Source organism: Balaenoptera physalus (assembly GCF_965194825.1).
Source record: "Balaenoptera physalus genome assembly, chromosome: X".
Taxonomy (NCBI): domain Eukaryota; kingdom Metazoa; phylum Chordata; class Mammalia; order Artiodactyla; family Balaenopteridae; genus Balaenoptera; species Balaenoptera physalus.
The window spans coordinates 15,806,599-15,823,621 of NC_138903.1; the positions used below are offsets into that span (position 1 = coordinate 15,806,599).

Below are 17,023 nucleotides of genomic sequence, written 5' to 3' on the forward strand. Positions count from 1 at the left end.
TGCTAAATGAAAAAGGCAATCTCAAACAACTACATACTGTGATTTGATGTATATAACATAACTGAAATAACAAAACTATAGAGATGGACAGGGTCATTACCAGGGGTTAGGGACTGTGAGAGAGGAGTATGTGGCTATAAAGAGGTAGCACGAGGGAGCCTGGTGATGATGGAAGAGTCCTGTATCATGACTGTGACGGTAATTACTCAAAGTTACACACATGATAAATTTTCACGAAGCGACACACACACAAATGAGTACAAGTATAACTGGCGATAACTGGCTATATGTGAATAAGCTCTGGTTTTGATATTATACTGTAGTTAAGCAAGATGTCAGCATTGATGGAGGTGGACTGTAGGATGCACAGAACCTTCCTGTACATGTCTTGGCAACTTCCTGTGAACCTGTAATTATTTCCAAATAAAAAGTTTACAAATAAAAATAAGAAAGAATTCTTGACAGTTTACAAAATGATGTCACAAGCATCCTTTGATCTCATACGAGCCTCACAGTAACACAGGAGGATGCATAGAGTAGATTTCAATCCCATCTTACATGTGGACAATCAGATGCAGATAACCTCCGCTTTTATGATCACCCAATCCAAAGCTCTCTCCCCCTTCTCCCCACATAGTAGGCATGAAGTTTAATGTGAGGAATTCAACTGTACCAAAAATGCCCCATTTCTTTGTATTCTTTGAATCAAAGCAAATCAGGCTCTAAATACCCATTCTGTCATGCTTGCAGGAAATCCAATCTTTGGCATTATTGGGTTCCCCCCTGCCTTGCCCTGGCATCACACAAAGATCTGGGAAGCTTCTCTGATACCCAGGAAATAGGCAAAGGGGATCTTCAGTTTACCATGATGGCAGCTACCATCACCATTGTCTTAGTACAGGTGGCATACAGATGTCTCCGTATCCAAGGTTCCAAACCTGACCAAGACACGATGCCCTGGGTGTAAAAACCTCTGAGATGCTTAAGGAAGGTACAATTCAGGATACCAGCATCGGCCAAGTTTCCTCTAATGGAGGGACCATGACCTACCTCCCCTACTCCAGCCATCTCATTAAGAGATGTTTTTCCAATAAAATGTTACTTCTTATATTTAATAATTATTTATTATTTACGGTTATAGGAAACAAATTTTAAACAAATTTGCATACATGTTTTGCTTCTGTGATACATGAGAGACTGATCAATAAAAGACTGCCAAGCATAAAAATATCAATGTATCACATCAGGATAAAATTCTGTGGGGGAAGTGAAATGGAAATATAATTTCAAGGAGTAAAAGGAATGAAGTAAAGTGTCTGATTGTTAAAGAGCTTGTCTTTTACTTTTTAAATGGATGATGGTGGCTGTCACATCATAATGATGTTTTTTTTTTAACGTCTTTATTGGAGTATAATTGCTTTACAATGGTGCGTTAGCTTCTGCTGTATAACAAAGTGAATCAGCCATACATATACACATATCCCCATATCTCTTCCCTCTTGCGTCTCCCTCCTACCCTCCCTATCCCACCCCTCTAGGTGGTCACAAAGCACCGAGCTGATCTCCCCGTTCCATGCAGCTGCTTCACACCAGCCATCCATTCTACATTTGGTAGTGTATATATGTCCATGACACTCTCTCACTTCGTCCCAGCTTACCCTTCCCCCTCCCCGTATCCTCAAGTCCATTCTCTACATCTGCGTCTTTATTCCTGTCCTGCCCCTGGGTTCTTCATAACCACTTTTTTTTTTTTTTTAGATTCCATATATATGTGTTAGCAGACGGTATTTGTTTTTCTCTTTCTGACTTACCTCACTCTGTATGACAGACTCTAGGTCCATCCACCTCACTACAAATAACTCAATTTCATTTCTTTTTATGGCTGAGTAATATTCCATTGTATATATGTGCCACATCTTCTTTATCCATTCATCTGTTGATGGACACTTAGGTTGCTTCCATGTCCTGGCTACCGTAAAGAGTGCTGCAATGAACATTGTGGTCCATGTCTCTTTTTGAATTATGGTTTTATCAGGGTATATGCCCAGTAGTGGGATTGCTGGGTCGTATGACAGTTCTATTTTTAGTTTCTTAAGGAACCTCCATACTGTTCTCCATAGTGGCTGTATCAATTTACATTCCTACCAACAGCGCAAGAGGGTTCCCTTTTCTCCACACCCTCTCCAGCGTTCACTGTCTGTAGATTTTTTGATGATGGCCATTCTGACCGATGTGAGGTGAGACCTCATTGTAGTTTTGATTTGCATTTCTCTAATGATTAGTGAGGTTGAGCATCCTTTCATGTGTTTGTTGGCAATCTGTATATCTTCTGTGGAGAAATGTCTATTTAGGTCTTCTGCCCATTTTTGGATTGGGTTGTGCCTTATGTGTTGAGGTGCTCCTATGCTGGGTGCGTTGGGTGTATAAATATTTACAATTGTTATATCTTCTTCTTGGATTGATCCCTTGATCATTATGTAGTGTCCTTCTTTGTCTCTTGTAATAGTCTTTATTTTAAAGTCTATTTTGCCTGGTATGAGTATTGCTACTCCAGCTTTCTTTTGATTTCCATTTGCATGGAATATCTTTTTCCATCCCCTCACTTTCAGTCTGTATGTGTCCCTAGGTCTGAAGTGGGTCTCTTGTAGACAGCGTATATATGGCTCGTTTATGTATCCATTCAGCCAGTCTATGTCTTTTGGTTGGAGCATTTAATCCATTTACATTTAAGGTAATTCTCGGTATGTATGTTCCTATTACCATTTTCTTAATTGTTTTGGGTTTGTTATTGCAGGCCTTTTCCTTCTCTTGTGTTTCCTGCCTAGAGAAGTTCCTTTAGCATTTGTTGTAAAGCTGGTTTGGTGGTGCTAAATTCTCTCAGCTTTTGCTTGTCTGTAAAGGTTTTTAATTTCTCCATTGAATCTGAATGAGATCCTTGCTGGGTAGAGTAATCTTGGTTGTAGGTTCTTCCCTTTCATCACTTGAAATATGTCCTGCCACACCCTTCTGGCTTGCAGAGTTTCTGCTGAAAGATCAGCTGTTAACCTTATGCGGATTCCCTTGTATGTTATTTGCTGCTTTTCCCTTGCTGTTTTAAATATTTTTTCTTTGTATTTAATTTTTGATAGTTTGATTAATATGTGCCTTGGCGTGTTTCTCCTTGGATTTATCCTGTATGGGACTCTCTGTGCTTCCTGGACTTGATTGACTATTTCCTTTCCCATATTAGGGAAGTTTTCAACTATAATCTCTTCAAATATTTTCTCAGTCCCTTTCTTTTTCTCTTCTTCTTCTGGGACCCCTATAATTCGAATGTTGGTGCGTTTATTGTTGTCCCAGAGGTCTCTGAGACTGTCCTCAGTTCTTTTCATTCTTTTTTCTTTATTCTGCTCTGCAGTAGTTATTTCTACTGTTTTATCCTCCAGGTCACTTATCAGTTCTTCTGCCTCAGTTATTCTGCTATTGATTCCTTCTAGAGAATTTTTAATTTCATTTATTGTGTTGTTCATCAGTGTGTTTGCTCTTTAGCTCTTCTAGGTCCTTGTTAAATGTTTCTTGTATTTTCTCCATTCTATTTCCAAGATTTTGGATCATCTTTCCTATCATTACTCTGAATTCTTTTTCAGGTAGACTGCCTACTTCCTCTTCATTTGTTTGGTCTGGTGGGTTTTTACCTTGCTCCTTCATCTGCTGCGTATTTCTCTGTCTTCTCATTTTGCTTAACATACTGTGTTTGGGGTCTCCTTTTCGCAGGTTGCAGGTTTGTAGTTCCTGTTGTTTTTGGTGTCTGCCCCCAGTGGCTAAGGTTGGTTCAGTGGGTTGTGTAGGCTTCCTGGTGGAGGAGACTGGTGCCTGTGTTCTGGTGAATGAGGCTGGATCTTGTCTTTCTGGTGGGCAGGTCCACGTCTGGTGTTGTGTTTTGGGGTGTCTGTGAACTTATTATGATTTTAGGCAGCCTCTCTGCTAATGGGTGGGGTTGTGTTCCTATCTTTCTAGTTGTTTGGCATGGGGTGTCCAGCACTGGAGCTTGCTGGTCATTGAGTGGAGCTGGGTATTAGCGTTCAGACAGAGATCTCTGGGAGAGCTCCTGCCGATTGATATTACGTGGGGCAGGGAGGCCTCTGGTGGACCTATGTCCTGAATTCGGCTCTCCCACCTCAGAGGCTCAGGCCTGATAGCCAACCAGAGCACCAAGACCCTGCCAGCCACATGGCTCAGAAGAAAAGGGAGAAAAAAAAGAAATAAAAAATAAAGTTATTAAAATAAAAAATTAAAAAATTATTAAAATAAAAAAATTAAAATGTACTAAAAAGAAAAAAAAAGAAGAGAGCAACCAAACCAATAAGCAATTCTCCAATGATAACAAGTGCTAAAAACTATACTAAGAAAAACCAGACAGACAGAACCCTAGGACAAATGGTAAAACCAAACCTATACAGACAAAATCACACGAAGAAGCATACACATACACACTCACAAAGAGAGAAAAAGGGAAAAAATATATTTATATATATATTTTAAAAAAAGGAAAAGAGCAACCAAATCAATAAACAAATCTACCAATGATAATAAGCTGTAAATACTAAACTAAGATAAACATAAAACCAGAAACAAATTAGATGCAGAGAGCAAACCCCAAGCCTACAGTGGCTCCCAAAGTCCACCATCTCAATTTTGGGACGATTCATTGTCTATTCAGGTATTCCACAGATGCGGGGTACATCAAGTTGATTGTGGGGATTTAATCTGCTGCTCCTGAGGCTGCACGGAGAAATTTCCCTTTCTCTTCTTTGTTCGCACAGCTCCTGGGGTTCAGCTTTAGATTTGGCCCTGCCTCTGCATGTAGGTCACCCTCTGGCGTCTGTTCTTCGCCCAGACAGGAGGGGGTTAAAGGAGTGGCTGATTCGGGGGCTCTGGCTCACTCAGGTGGGGGGGAGGGAGGAGTACGGAATGTGGGGAGAGCCTGTGGCGGCAGAGGCCAGCATGATGCTGCAGCAGCCTAGGGCGTGCCGTGTGTTCTCCTGGGGAAGTTGTCCCTGGATCATGGGACCCTAGCAGTGGCGGGCTGCACAGGCTCCCAGGAGGGCAGGTGTGGATAGGACCTGTGCTTGTACGCAGTCTTCTTGGTGGCAGCAGCAGCAGCCTTAGCGTTTCATGCCCGTCTCTGGTGTCCGCGCTGATAGCCGCGTCTTGCAACTGTCTCTGGAGCTCGTTCAGGCGGTGCTCTGCCTTCTGTGGGCAGACAGGGAAGGAATCCCCCCTCCTCGCTCAGCCCAAAACAATGGCCTCTTGCCCCTTAGGCAGGTCCAGACCTTTTCCCGGACTCCCTCCTGGCTAGCTGTGGCGCACTAGCCCCCTTCAGGCTGTGTTCACGCAGCCAACCCCAGTCCTTTCCCTGGGATCCGACCTCCGAAGCCCGAGCCTCAGCTCCCAGGCCCCACCTGCCCCGGCGGGTGAGCAGACAAGCCTCTCGGGCTGCTGAGTGCCGGTCGGCACCGATCCTCTGTGCGGGCATCTCTCCGTTTTGCCCTCCGCACCCCTGTGGCTGCACTCTCCTCCGTGGCTCTGAAGCTTCCCCCCCACCCACCCCCCGTTTCCGCCAGTGAAGGGGCTTCCTAGTGTGTGGAAACTTTTCCTCCTTCACAGCTCCCTCCCAGAGGTGCAGGTCCTGTCCCTATTCTTTCGTCTCTGTCTTTTCTTTTTTTCTTTTGCCCTACCCAGGTACGTGGGGAGTTTCTTGCCTTTTGGGAAGTCTGAGGTCTTCTGCCAGCGTTCAGTAGGTGTTCTGTAGGAGCTGTTCCACATGTAGATGTATTTTTGATGTATTTGTTGGGAGGAAGGTGATCTCCACGTCTTACTCCTCCGCCATCTTGAAGGTCCCCACCCATAATGATGTTTTGATACCAGCAAGTACAGTATGAGTTTTAGTTTTAAATATCAATAGTTACAATATATTATTGTATATTACATCTTTTAGAATTACAATATTTAAACTTATAAAGGATTTTAGATATCAACTTTAAAAGTGTGAGGGAATATGTAGTTTTTCAAAATTCTTTTAGAGGACACGCAAGCAGAAAAAGATTTGGAAGCCCACTGATTTAGACCAAAGTTTCCTCGGTGTGGTATTCAATACAGAGACATCTCTTCACATGGAAAACAAGATTATTTTACTTGGCAGGATGATGGTCCGCAGACTTCACTTGCCCAACATTTACATCTTCCTGCTTCTCCTCCACCATCTGCCCTTTGCCCTGTCTTATTGTGAGACTCCTCAGCACTGACTCTGCAGCCCTCCGCTACACCTTCCCATCTCTACCTCTTACAGTGCCCCTTCCTGGTTCTTAATGCTGCCCTCGAATGGCTTCCTTCTCAGTACCCTTCTTTAACTACTACTGCACTTTAATTCTAGCCCAGTCCTCTGCCTCCTCCAGCCTCCCCATCTCCCTTACAGAACTCCTTCTAAGACTCTTCCCTTCTCTCAGCATCCTAGTCCTTTATGAGTCACAGCCAGTCACAGCCTCAGCTTGCCTACAATCTCTCACCCCCTAGACACTGTTCCCTGGTTATACATGGAAATAGACAAACATCATGAAGATGGTTCAGAAGTGACTGAATCTCAAAAACCACTGCTTTAAACATAATGCATGTGGATCTGAACAAGATGCTTGACCAGTCCCTTATTATATCCACACAGAAAAAATATAGACATGTGGTTAGATAAAAATACAGTGAGGTAGATCCATTTATCTGGAGAGATTTGGAATTAGGTCGCTCTAAATGTGATGGCATATGCTCAGAGCTGAAGGAGAAAAACAGGCAATAAGTGAGGAGAGTAGAGGATGAAGAGATCTCTGTGGGCTTGGCCAATCAGGGAAGCCTACCTGGAGAAGACAGGCTATGATTTGGGTGTCAGCCACTGCCCTGTTGTAGTTCTATCTCAGCTGTCTCCAAAGGTCACCCAGATACATTGGGTTATTCCACCATTCCTCAGAGCTTGCACATGCCAGTCTGGGATTTGTAGATGTCCTCCTGATACTCTTCATTGAAATACCTGGAAATGATAAACCCGTTGGTATTCAGTGACAGTCTCTGTATCAGCCAGCTATTGCTGCATAACTATTACACAATCACAAATATTTCAGTGTTCAAAATAAGCATTTATTTCTCACACACCATTAGTTTGCCTGGGGCCCAGAAGAACTAGCTTGAGTTCAGCTAGAAGGCCCTCCTTCAAGCTATAGGTCCACTGGGATTGGTTCCTTGTAATGAGCTGGGCTCTAGTCTCTCGCACATGGGTTACTCTTGGGCCTAGGCTGAATAATCAGAACCCAGGGGAAGCTCTTCTCATGAACATGGCAAAAGCATGAGAGAGGGAAAATAGAAACATGTGAGGCCTCTTAAGGCTTTGGTTCAAAACCGAACTTGTGCTGCTTCTTCCCCTATTCTGTTGTCCAAAGTAAGTCTCAAGGCCAAGCCCAAAATCAAGGGGTCGGGAAACCCATTTTGCCTTTTGTAAGAGAAGATGAAAAACTACAAGGCAAAGGGCAAGGATACAGGGAGGGATGTAGAACTGGGGCTAATTAAGCCAACTTCCCACAATCTTCCATCTGCTTACTTGGACCCTGTGGGGCTCCTGGGCACAAAAGCCTTTCTGTGTCCCCCATTTCTTGTTTGTAGGAAGTAGGCTTCATTCAGCCTCCACGATTTTCTGTGAGTTCCAAAGGACAATTCAAACAGTTGCTAATCAGGCAAGGGAGGTGATGTGGAGACAAGGGAGAAGCAGTCAAAAAACAACAGTGCAGCCTTGGGGCAGGGTCCTGGTTCCTCCTCAAGGGATATACGTAACAATATCTTTGAGCTCTTCTGCAGAACTAAAACCCCCACTAAATGGAAGATGTTAACTGCTTGAAGAAGCATTCTTCATTTCAGAGAGAAGGTCACAGTTCAATAACCTCAAGAACCACAAAAGCCCATCATGAGACCACCTGACGCCAGACGATCTCTAGACTGAATGAATGCAGGCCCTGCACACACCCTGATCCTTATCAGCAACCCTGCCCCTTGACTATAAGACTTCTCACAGACCCTCCCAGGTTGGGACACACAGCTTTGAGGACATTAGCACTCTGTGGCCCCCTTTGCCCGGCAAAGCAATAAAGCTATTTTTTTCTACTACACCCAAACTCTGTCTCCGAGACTTAATTCAGTGCTGGTGTACAGAGGCCCATTTTCGGTATCAGACCCAAAGAGCCCACCCAATCATCTGGCCTCATTCTCCCTGGGTCTTGTCAGGACCCCAGGATTCTTGCTGTGCCTTCCCCTAAACCCCATTCCACAGCTCTTTCCATGCCAGGGAAGTTGGCTGCCAGAGACCTGACTCCATCACCAGCTCTTTCCAAGAACTATACCTTTGTTTATGATCCACTCCATCTCCCATCTAACTGAAGTCCCAGGTAATGATGCTATCTGCACTTAACACTGAATATCAGCAATTCCCATAAGCCAAAAGTCAAGCCACTTCCCTAGCCGGGATACAGTCTCCTTATTTCCTTTGTGTTGCTAAAAATCAGACCAGGGACAATTCTGTGATGGATTCTGCCTTCTCTCTTCCCTGAAGAAACTCTACCATATATTCTGTTTACCCCACTTTTTTTGGTCTCAGACCCTACTGGGACTCAGTCATCCCCAGCTGGGCCCCAGCCATCCCCAACTGGGCCCCCTCCATGCTCTAAGGCCAGCGCCGTTTTATAACGTATGTGTGTTTATAAGTTATGGTCTGTTGGCACTTGGCCTCCATTCCCACCTCCTTCCATTGTGTCTTACTATACTAAGAAATCCAGAAAGCTAAATACTATATTTCTCAGACTCCCTTGCAGCTAGGCTTCTGTACATAGACAGGTGTCACCAATAGGAAAGAATACATGAGGCAGAGATCATCTTCCTGCTTTTCTGCCTTTAAGCAGAGATGTGGAGTTTCTGAAGCAGATTTCCAATGTTTCATTTGCACCTCTGGGGTGTCAAGAAGTGCATCAGTGGTGGCTTCCTGGACCCTGGATAGTGTATTCCAGCAGCAGCCTCTGACCCTCCACCTTCCTAGTTGTGACAGAGGTAGGATTTCTTTGGGTTAGTCAGTTCTGTGATACCCTGGCAATCTTTCCTGTTTGTCCAGCCCTTCCAACAATATGGTAAGCCCCTTATTCTCTGAACTCAAAACCTTTCTACTTAAATACCTAAAGGGTTTCTGTTTCTAGCACTGAACGCCAATAGCTACAGCATGGTATCTCTCTTGGGCTTGAACTACAGTAGCACCCATATAAGTACCACAGGTTTTCCAAAAAGAATGATATTTATTGCACCCCTGTGAGCAGAGGTTTTCTAATAAATGTTGCCCAGACAGCATTTTTTACTCAGCTGAGCCAGGAATAAAAAAAGCAAACGCCTTCAGAGCTTTAGTTAACAAAGAAGCAAGAATGCATCACCACCAGGCCTAAGGGAGCCAGCCTCAGGCTGCTCCCATCCTAACATCTTCATTTCCTTCTGCTTGGCTGCACCTTGCCATGCGGCCTCCTCAGATGCCCTTGAACTCTCCAGGCTGATGCTAGGAGACACGAGACCATTCCTGTCAGACCACATGGACAATGCCAAAGGTTAGTCACCACCCACAGATACTCGTCAGAAATTACAAGAACAGCTTCTCTGTAATAAAGACGGGGAAAGATGGGAGGGTGGAGAATGATTAATGGCCCCTTCATAGTTGATGGGAAGCAAGTGCGATCTGCATTTTGGGTGTTGATGTTTTCTCACACAACGACATTCCCACATGGTAGCAACCTGGGAGATAAAAACAACAGCCTTGTTTGGGAGAAAGAAGGGGGTCTGTGTTCTTCAGCTGCTTTGGAAGAGAGCATGCATTTCGGGAAGTGTTGCCATAGGGGGCCAAAGGCTCCCGTGGTGTTTGGCAAAGCTGGAGGCTCTGGAAAGTCCAAAGGTGATATATTTAATAGGCGGCTGGTTTTCTTTCATCTTCATAGTAAGTGTCTAATCCCAAAGGCAAGACACAGCAGGTAAGATGAGATGAAGTCCCCATCACACTTTGCAGCTGAAACTAAGAGGGGAGAAAGGCTGAAAAACAGCAGCATGGGATTCTGCTTCTCTAAGAGGAACTGAAAGAAACACAGTGAAGGCGGAGCTGATGGCGAAGAAGGAAACAAAGGAATAGAAGCCACAAAGCAGGAATACACTAGCAGGATGCAGACAAGGGACCCATGTCCATGGGACACCCATGGGGAGAAGGGAAGCACTCCAGTGAAGGGAGATGAAGCTGCAGAGGGGGATGCAGGGCCACGAGGGAAGGCATTTCAAGATGTACCCTCTCCACAGCCATACTGGCTGGAAGGCTTCTGAACACTGGGAGCCTAGTTTTAAACTATGATTTTTTTTCAAGGTGGAAGAACACAAAAATATCTGCTTAACACTTCCCCAGCACTCAGCAAAATGCTTAGAGGTGAAAAATTAGGCAAAAGAATGTTTCGATTTTTACCCCCTGATTATAAAAGTAACACATGTCCACTGCAGAAAATACAAGAAAAAACAAATATTCCATGGTCCCACCATGAAGATATAACAGCTGCTTTGCTATTATTTTCTTCTCTGTGTGGATCTTTCTGAAAAAAATGAGACATCCAGTATATGAAGTTGTATATTCTCATTTCATCACTAAGTATTGTACTGTATTTTCCCATAATACTAAATATTTTTAAAAACATACTTTTCAACTAAATTAATATTTCTTGTATATAAATCTTTTGCAATTTTCTGATTATTTTCTTAGGATAAATCCCTAAAAGCTGAATTACTATGTCAATGGGAATGTTTACCTCTAAAGCTCTTATGCTTATTGCCAATTGTTTTACAAAAACTTTGCATCAATTTCCACTCCTACCACAATGTATAAGGGTGCACTCAAACCGCTTTTTGGTTTTTGCTGTAAAAAATCACCAGTCTCAGGCAATGTGGTGCTATTTCGGAAATACGTGAAGAAACCTGAAGTTTTGGTCCTGGTTCCGCTATGTGTATTTAGGAAAGTTTAGTTCACCTTTGCATGCCTCAGTTATCTTTTTTTTTTTTCACATCTTTATTGGAGTATAAATGCTTTACAATGGTGTGTTAGTTTCTGCTGTACAACAAAGTGAATCAGCTATATGTATACATATATCCCCATATCTCCTCCCTCTTGCGTCTCCCTCCCACCCTCCCTATCCCACCCCTCTAGGTGGTCACAAAGCACCAAGCTGATCTCCCTGTGCTACGCAGCTGCTTCCCACTAGCCATCCATTTTACATTTGGTAGTGTATATATGTCCATGCCACTCTCTCACTTCATCCCAGCTTCCCCTTCCCCCCTGTGCCCTCAAGTCCGTTCTCTACATCTGCGTCTTTATTCCTGCCCTGCCACTAGGTTTATCAGTATCGCTTTTTAAAATTCCATATATATCATGCCTCAGTTATCTTTAGGAACACTTCAAGCTCCAACATTCTTTGAAATTATGTTTTCTTAACAAAGAAAGATAACAAAAAGTGTCATATTTTATCCAATTAGTACAATATCAAATATTAGTATTAAATGAATGCATATGTTACTGAAAATCTGTTAGGCATCTGTGGTTGGTAGAATTTAATACTCCTGAGAACAGTCACTAGAATAAGCTATTGAGGGAGGGCTTTGTATCTGTTTTGGTCACTATTATATCGCCATGACAAAATGCATGCTGGGAACATACGGGGTGCTCTATAAATATATGTTTAATGCAAGAATGAATTCATGATGAAAGTTTTATTAACTAGATGTAGCCAACCAATATAGCCAATATGCCCTTGGCCCACCTGAAGGTCATCCACAGCTTTGGTGGACAGGCCCCACACACACTGGCAGATTGCAGCCTCAAGCACCTGGGTCTCTCTGCCTGAGGACTTTTCTCTGGCCATAGGAGCAGTCTCTGTCCATGCAGGGCAAACTAGAATAGAAGCGCTGGGGAGGTAACACCCCCAGGAATAACTCTCAAATAATGAGGGCTGGGAGTTGACAGATAATACCCCAACTTCCTTGCTCCCTGGTGGGATGGTTCTGAGTTATGTTCTGCGCAATCTTTCAGAGGATCCTTAGCAGGACTGAGCCCAGTTGCCCACAGCAATAACCCTCTCATCAACACACCCTCTTTTCCTTGCTCCCTCCCTGTGCTTCCTGGGATCACCTTCCAAATCAACAACTTGCATCTAAATCCTCATCTCAGAGTCTAGCTTTGGGGGAACCCAAACACTAGAGTTGACGTTTGCAAAATTATAAGTGTATGATTTGAAAATATGTCCTCCTTTTTACAAGGAACACACACCCCATCATTTTACTTCCTGGAGGCAGGAAGTAGAGTAGTAAACTCACTTAGAGGCAGTGATGTAAGTGAGATTTTGTGACTCTGTGTGTGTCCAGAGCAGCCTTGGTCTCAAGGTTGATTTGAGAACAGATGCCAGGAAAGAGGGAAGGCAGCCAATTATTTTTAGAGAATTAAAATTGAAGAGTTAAATGTAGCTCTAAGCTGAAGAGGAATCAGAACCTGTTCTCCTCTGCCCTGGGGAAGACCTTGGCACCAGGATGCCAATCACCATACATCACCTGCGTGAGTTATTGGAACAAGGCAGTGAAGGCTCATTATTTTTCTGAGTCCCTCCAGCTGTTATCACAGTGCTAAACAAAAAGAAGGTCTTCAAGAGTAGTTGACTGCTTGAAGCACCATTTGAGTATTTGGGTACTACTATACAGCAGGTGTAGAAACCACTGTATATCAGTCAGGATTTTATTGCAGACAATAGCATTCTAGCTAGGAAAAATTTGAAGGATACAGAGAATCTCTGAAAGACCAGAAAACCAGTTTAAAGGTTATGTAGTAAAGAACAATGGCACAAATTTCACCAAGGACTGGTCTGGTAGAGACACTCCTGCCACCTCCTGGGCAGCATCATAACAGCTGGTATCACCCACCCACTAATGCTGAATCTCTGCCTCACTGCTCCTGGAAGCTGGTGCTGCCAACCTCAACCTCATGGATACATGCAGTAACACTGGCTGCTTCCACATCACCTCAAATATGGCCTGTGTGTGTTTGATTGGCTGAGCCCTAATCCCTACCTGCAAAGGAGGTTGGGAGAGTAAGAATCTCATCCATTGTGGGGCAGTTTCCAAATATAAGAAAGGTGTTCAAAGGTGCTAGGTCAACAAGGATTTCCACTACACTTCCTTATCCGTCACTCTCCAGCGCCCTCCCCTACTGCCATAATAGCAGGTCCTATCTCTGACTACCTGTGAGCTCCAACTTACATTTGCCTAGCTGGTGGCCTCTTCATACAGGTTACATGCTGAGCACCCAGTCACACAGAAGAGGTTAGAGGAAGTGCCTCAATGTGTGATGAAATTCCCAAGGTCTCTGTGATCAGGGCCCCCGTATGAGTTCAAGGACACATCCCTGCTACCACCCAGACCAGTGCTGCCCAACAGAAATACTATGAGCCACAAACACATGCCACACATGAAATTTAAAATTTGCTAGTTCCCACATTAAAAAAAGAATAAAAAATCCAGTGAGATTCATTTTAATAATACATTTTATTCAAACTAATGTATCCAAAAATATTATCATTTCAACAGGTAATCAATATAAAACAAAACTTTAATAAGATATATGATCTTTTTTTTTTTAATACTGAGTCCTCAAAATCCAGTGCAAACTTAATAATTATGGCGCATCACAATTCGGACTAACCATGTTTCGAGTGCTTAAGAGCCAAATTGGCTGGTGGCTCCCATACTGGACAGTGCTTGAGCTGTGTCCTCCTCCTCTTCAGCTGCAAGCCACCTGCCGTACTTGTGGTCAGGGCAGCCCTTCAGAGAATGGGTATCTCTACACTGCAGTTAAGAAGCGCTGCATGATTCTGTTTAGGAGTTAAGCACAGAAGTTTCTCACTCCTGGTCCTCAGTCATCCTGGCTCCCTGAGCAGTCTACAACCCTGTTCCCTCTCTACTCTCACCTGCTGTTAAGTACTCCATGGACTGGGGACATGGGGGAGACAGGCAAGGCACTCACTTTGGGTTTAAAATTTAAAGGGATGTCAAAAAAACTCAGTAATCAAGATAAATATTTTAATACAACGTTTCTAAATTAAAATTAATGCAAAAATTCATGATGAAAATAATATCAAAATTTTAAATAACAGGCTCCACCAGGGCTGGGATTCGGGCAAGGTGAGGAAAGTGGGCAGTGCAAGTAGAAGGACTGTCCTTCTTCTTTCCTTTGCCTCAAGTGGCTCTCAGTGTCACTAGATAATGGGGCCACTTTTCTAGGACTTTCCTAAGTGCTCAATATGTATTGCTGGGTAATGAAATAAATGAATGAGCAAAAAAAAGTCCTTTCCGAATAAAAAAGCACTTTATTATTTAGGCTCAAATCCAATTTTAATGAAAAGCAGTAATACATTGCTTTGACACAATTACAATCAAAATCTCACTGGAGGGACTTCCCTTGTGGCACAGTGGTTAAGAATCCACCTGCCAATGCAGGGGATACGGGTTCGAGCCCTGGTCTGGGAAGATCCCACATGCCACGGAGCAACTAAGCCTGTGAGCCACAACTACTGAGCCTGCGCGTCTGGAGCCCGTGAGCCACAACTACTGAAGCCCGCGCACCTAGAGCCCGTGCTCCGCAACACGAGAAGCCACCGCAATGAGAAGCCCACGCACCGCAACGAAGAGTAGCCCCCACTCGCCACAACTAGAGAAAGCCTGCGCGCAGCAACGAAAACCCAACGCAGCCAAAAATTAATTAATTAATTAATTTTTAAAAAATCTCACTGGAATTTTTTTAACTTGCCAAATTGATTCTAGCATTTACACTGAAGAATAAGCAGGTGAGAATAGTGAACAGTGAACAAGAGCATGTCTGGAGAAACTAGGAAGAGTGCAAGCCCGGTCTAGTTTCTGCTTCTTGGCTGGGCAGCCCTCAGCCCCAACTCCCACACAGTAAGGCCCCAGCAACCGCTCTTCAGTGTGGGGCAAATCATACTATGAGGGAACCCTTTCCACTCCCAGAACTGTTCTTGGGTAAGAAGTGGTTAAACACTCAGCAAGAGCCTTGAAGGGGGAAAAAAAGAAAAGAATGTTCCCAAAGTACAGCCTATGCCCTGAGGAGTTTCTGAAATCAGGGAGGTAATTGCCAGCAGTCTCCACCCCACAGATCTTCAACCACTCTTTCCCATCCCTAGACCACCCCCACCCCACCCCCAGGACCTGGCCACCTTGTCCCAGCCCCTCTTCTAGCAGCATCTATTAGGTCACTTCCATGTCTCCCACCTCCTGACCACCTCTCACTGCCCACACAGCGTGGACCTCAAAACCCCAGACAAGGACGGAACTCTGTTTGGTCTAACTCTACCACTCACTCATCTTTTTCTCTACCCACTTCCCAAAGGCACTAAGCACTTCCCAAAGGCCCCGCCTTCTAATACCATCACATTGGGGGTTAGGGTTTCATTATATGGATTTGGGGGGTATGGGGACACAAACATTCAGACCATAGCAGATAGGTACTCATTTTCTTCCTTTCTCCCCTTGAGGCAACGAGGCTTCTCCTTTGGGGGTGGCCTCTGGCTTCCAGCTTCCTGGCCTTTGAAACCACACTCCAGCATTCTGGCTTCTCTTCAGGAAGTATCCCTGGCCCAGAGGCACAAAAGCTTGTGGTTGCAGCTTGGGCCTTCCCTGACCTCAGTGACTAGGACCCTGGGAGTAAGGCCCTATGTCCACATCTGGGCCCAAGCCCTCTGAAGCGGCACTCACAAGAATGCCCCAAGGTCTCTGCCATACTGTCTCCTCCCACTCCCCTTTGTTCTCTCCCCACTTCCTCCCTCTGTTCCTCTTCTCCTTGTATCAGACTCTGGGACACAGCCTTGAAGAGTCTGGGTACCTTCCTGCATCACCCATAGCCAAGGCAACAACTGTACAAAATTAAAGTTTATCCAAGAACAACTGCTAGTTAACATATTACTGTGATTACTGAAGTAGTTCTGTACTTTCTGGGAAGAAAATGTCAGTAGTTTGTTAAATGGTCTGACAGGATTCATCTTCCATTGTCTTGCTTTCCCCCAAAGACAAATGCAACATTTCAGAACCAAGAACTTTCTGACCCCTTTGCTAGTCCTTCCCTGTTCCATCAAAGCTTCCCTATCATGTGTTCACATCATCAGGATTTTACACAGAGCCTTATCAGCTAATTAGTAAAGCAGTGATTTTCAAGCTGATCTGTATAAACATTTAATATGAGTTTCTTACCTATATATAAAATGTTTACATTATTTAAAAAACCAACACATTCCAGTAGTTACAAACAAAATGGTGTAACCATTAGTATGCATAAATCATTGCAAAATTTTTTTTGATCTGTCTCCTAAAGCAAAGGAAATAAAAGCAAAAATAAACAAATGGGACCTAACTAGACTTATAAGCTTTTGCACAGCAAAGGAAACCATCAACAAAACAAGGAGACAACCTACTGAATGGGAGAAAGTATTTGGTAATGATATGACCGATAAGGGGCTAATATCCAAAATATATAAACAGCTCACACAAGTCAACATCAAAAAAACAAACAACCCAATTAAAAAATGGGCAGAAGACCTGAATAAACATTTTTCCAAAGGAGACATACAGATGGCCAACAGGCACATGAAAAGAGGCTCATCATCATTAATCATCAGAGAAATGCAAATTAAAACCACAATGAGATATCACTTCACACCTGTCAGAATGGCTATAATCAGAAAGAACACAAATAACAAATGTTGGCAAGGATGTGGAGAAAAGGGAACCCTCATTCACTGTTGGCGGGAATGTAAATTGGTGCAGCCACTGTGGAAAACAGTACGGACATTTCTCAAAAAACTAAAAATAGAACTGCCATATGACCCAGCAATTCCTCTCCTGG

At 43.8% G+C, this 17,023-nt stretch overlaps 1 protein-coding gene across 4 annotated transcripts in view; it reads right to left on the reverse strand.

Moving 5' to 3' along the window:
• RAI2 (retinoic acid induced 2) overlaps nucleotides 1–17,023 on the reverse strand; it is a 392,985-nt gene that overhangs the window by 310,666 nt on the left and 65,296 nt on the right. For 3 of the 4 annotated variants that reach the window (XM_082447177.1, XM_082447176.1, XM_082447178.1), the window contains one exon: nucleotides 6,885–7,054. The exons of the other annotated variant lie outside the window; for it this stretch is intronic. The gene's annotated coding sequence lies outside the window, so the exon portion shown is untranslated. The remainder of the gene's footprint in view (nucleotides 1–6,884; nucleotides 7,055–17,023) is intronic. 4 annotated transcript variants of the gene reach the window in all.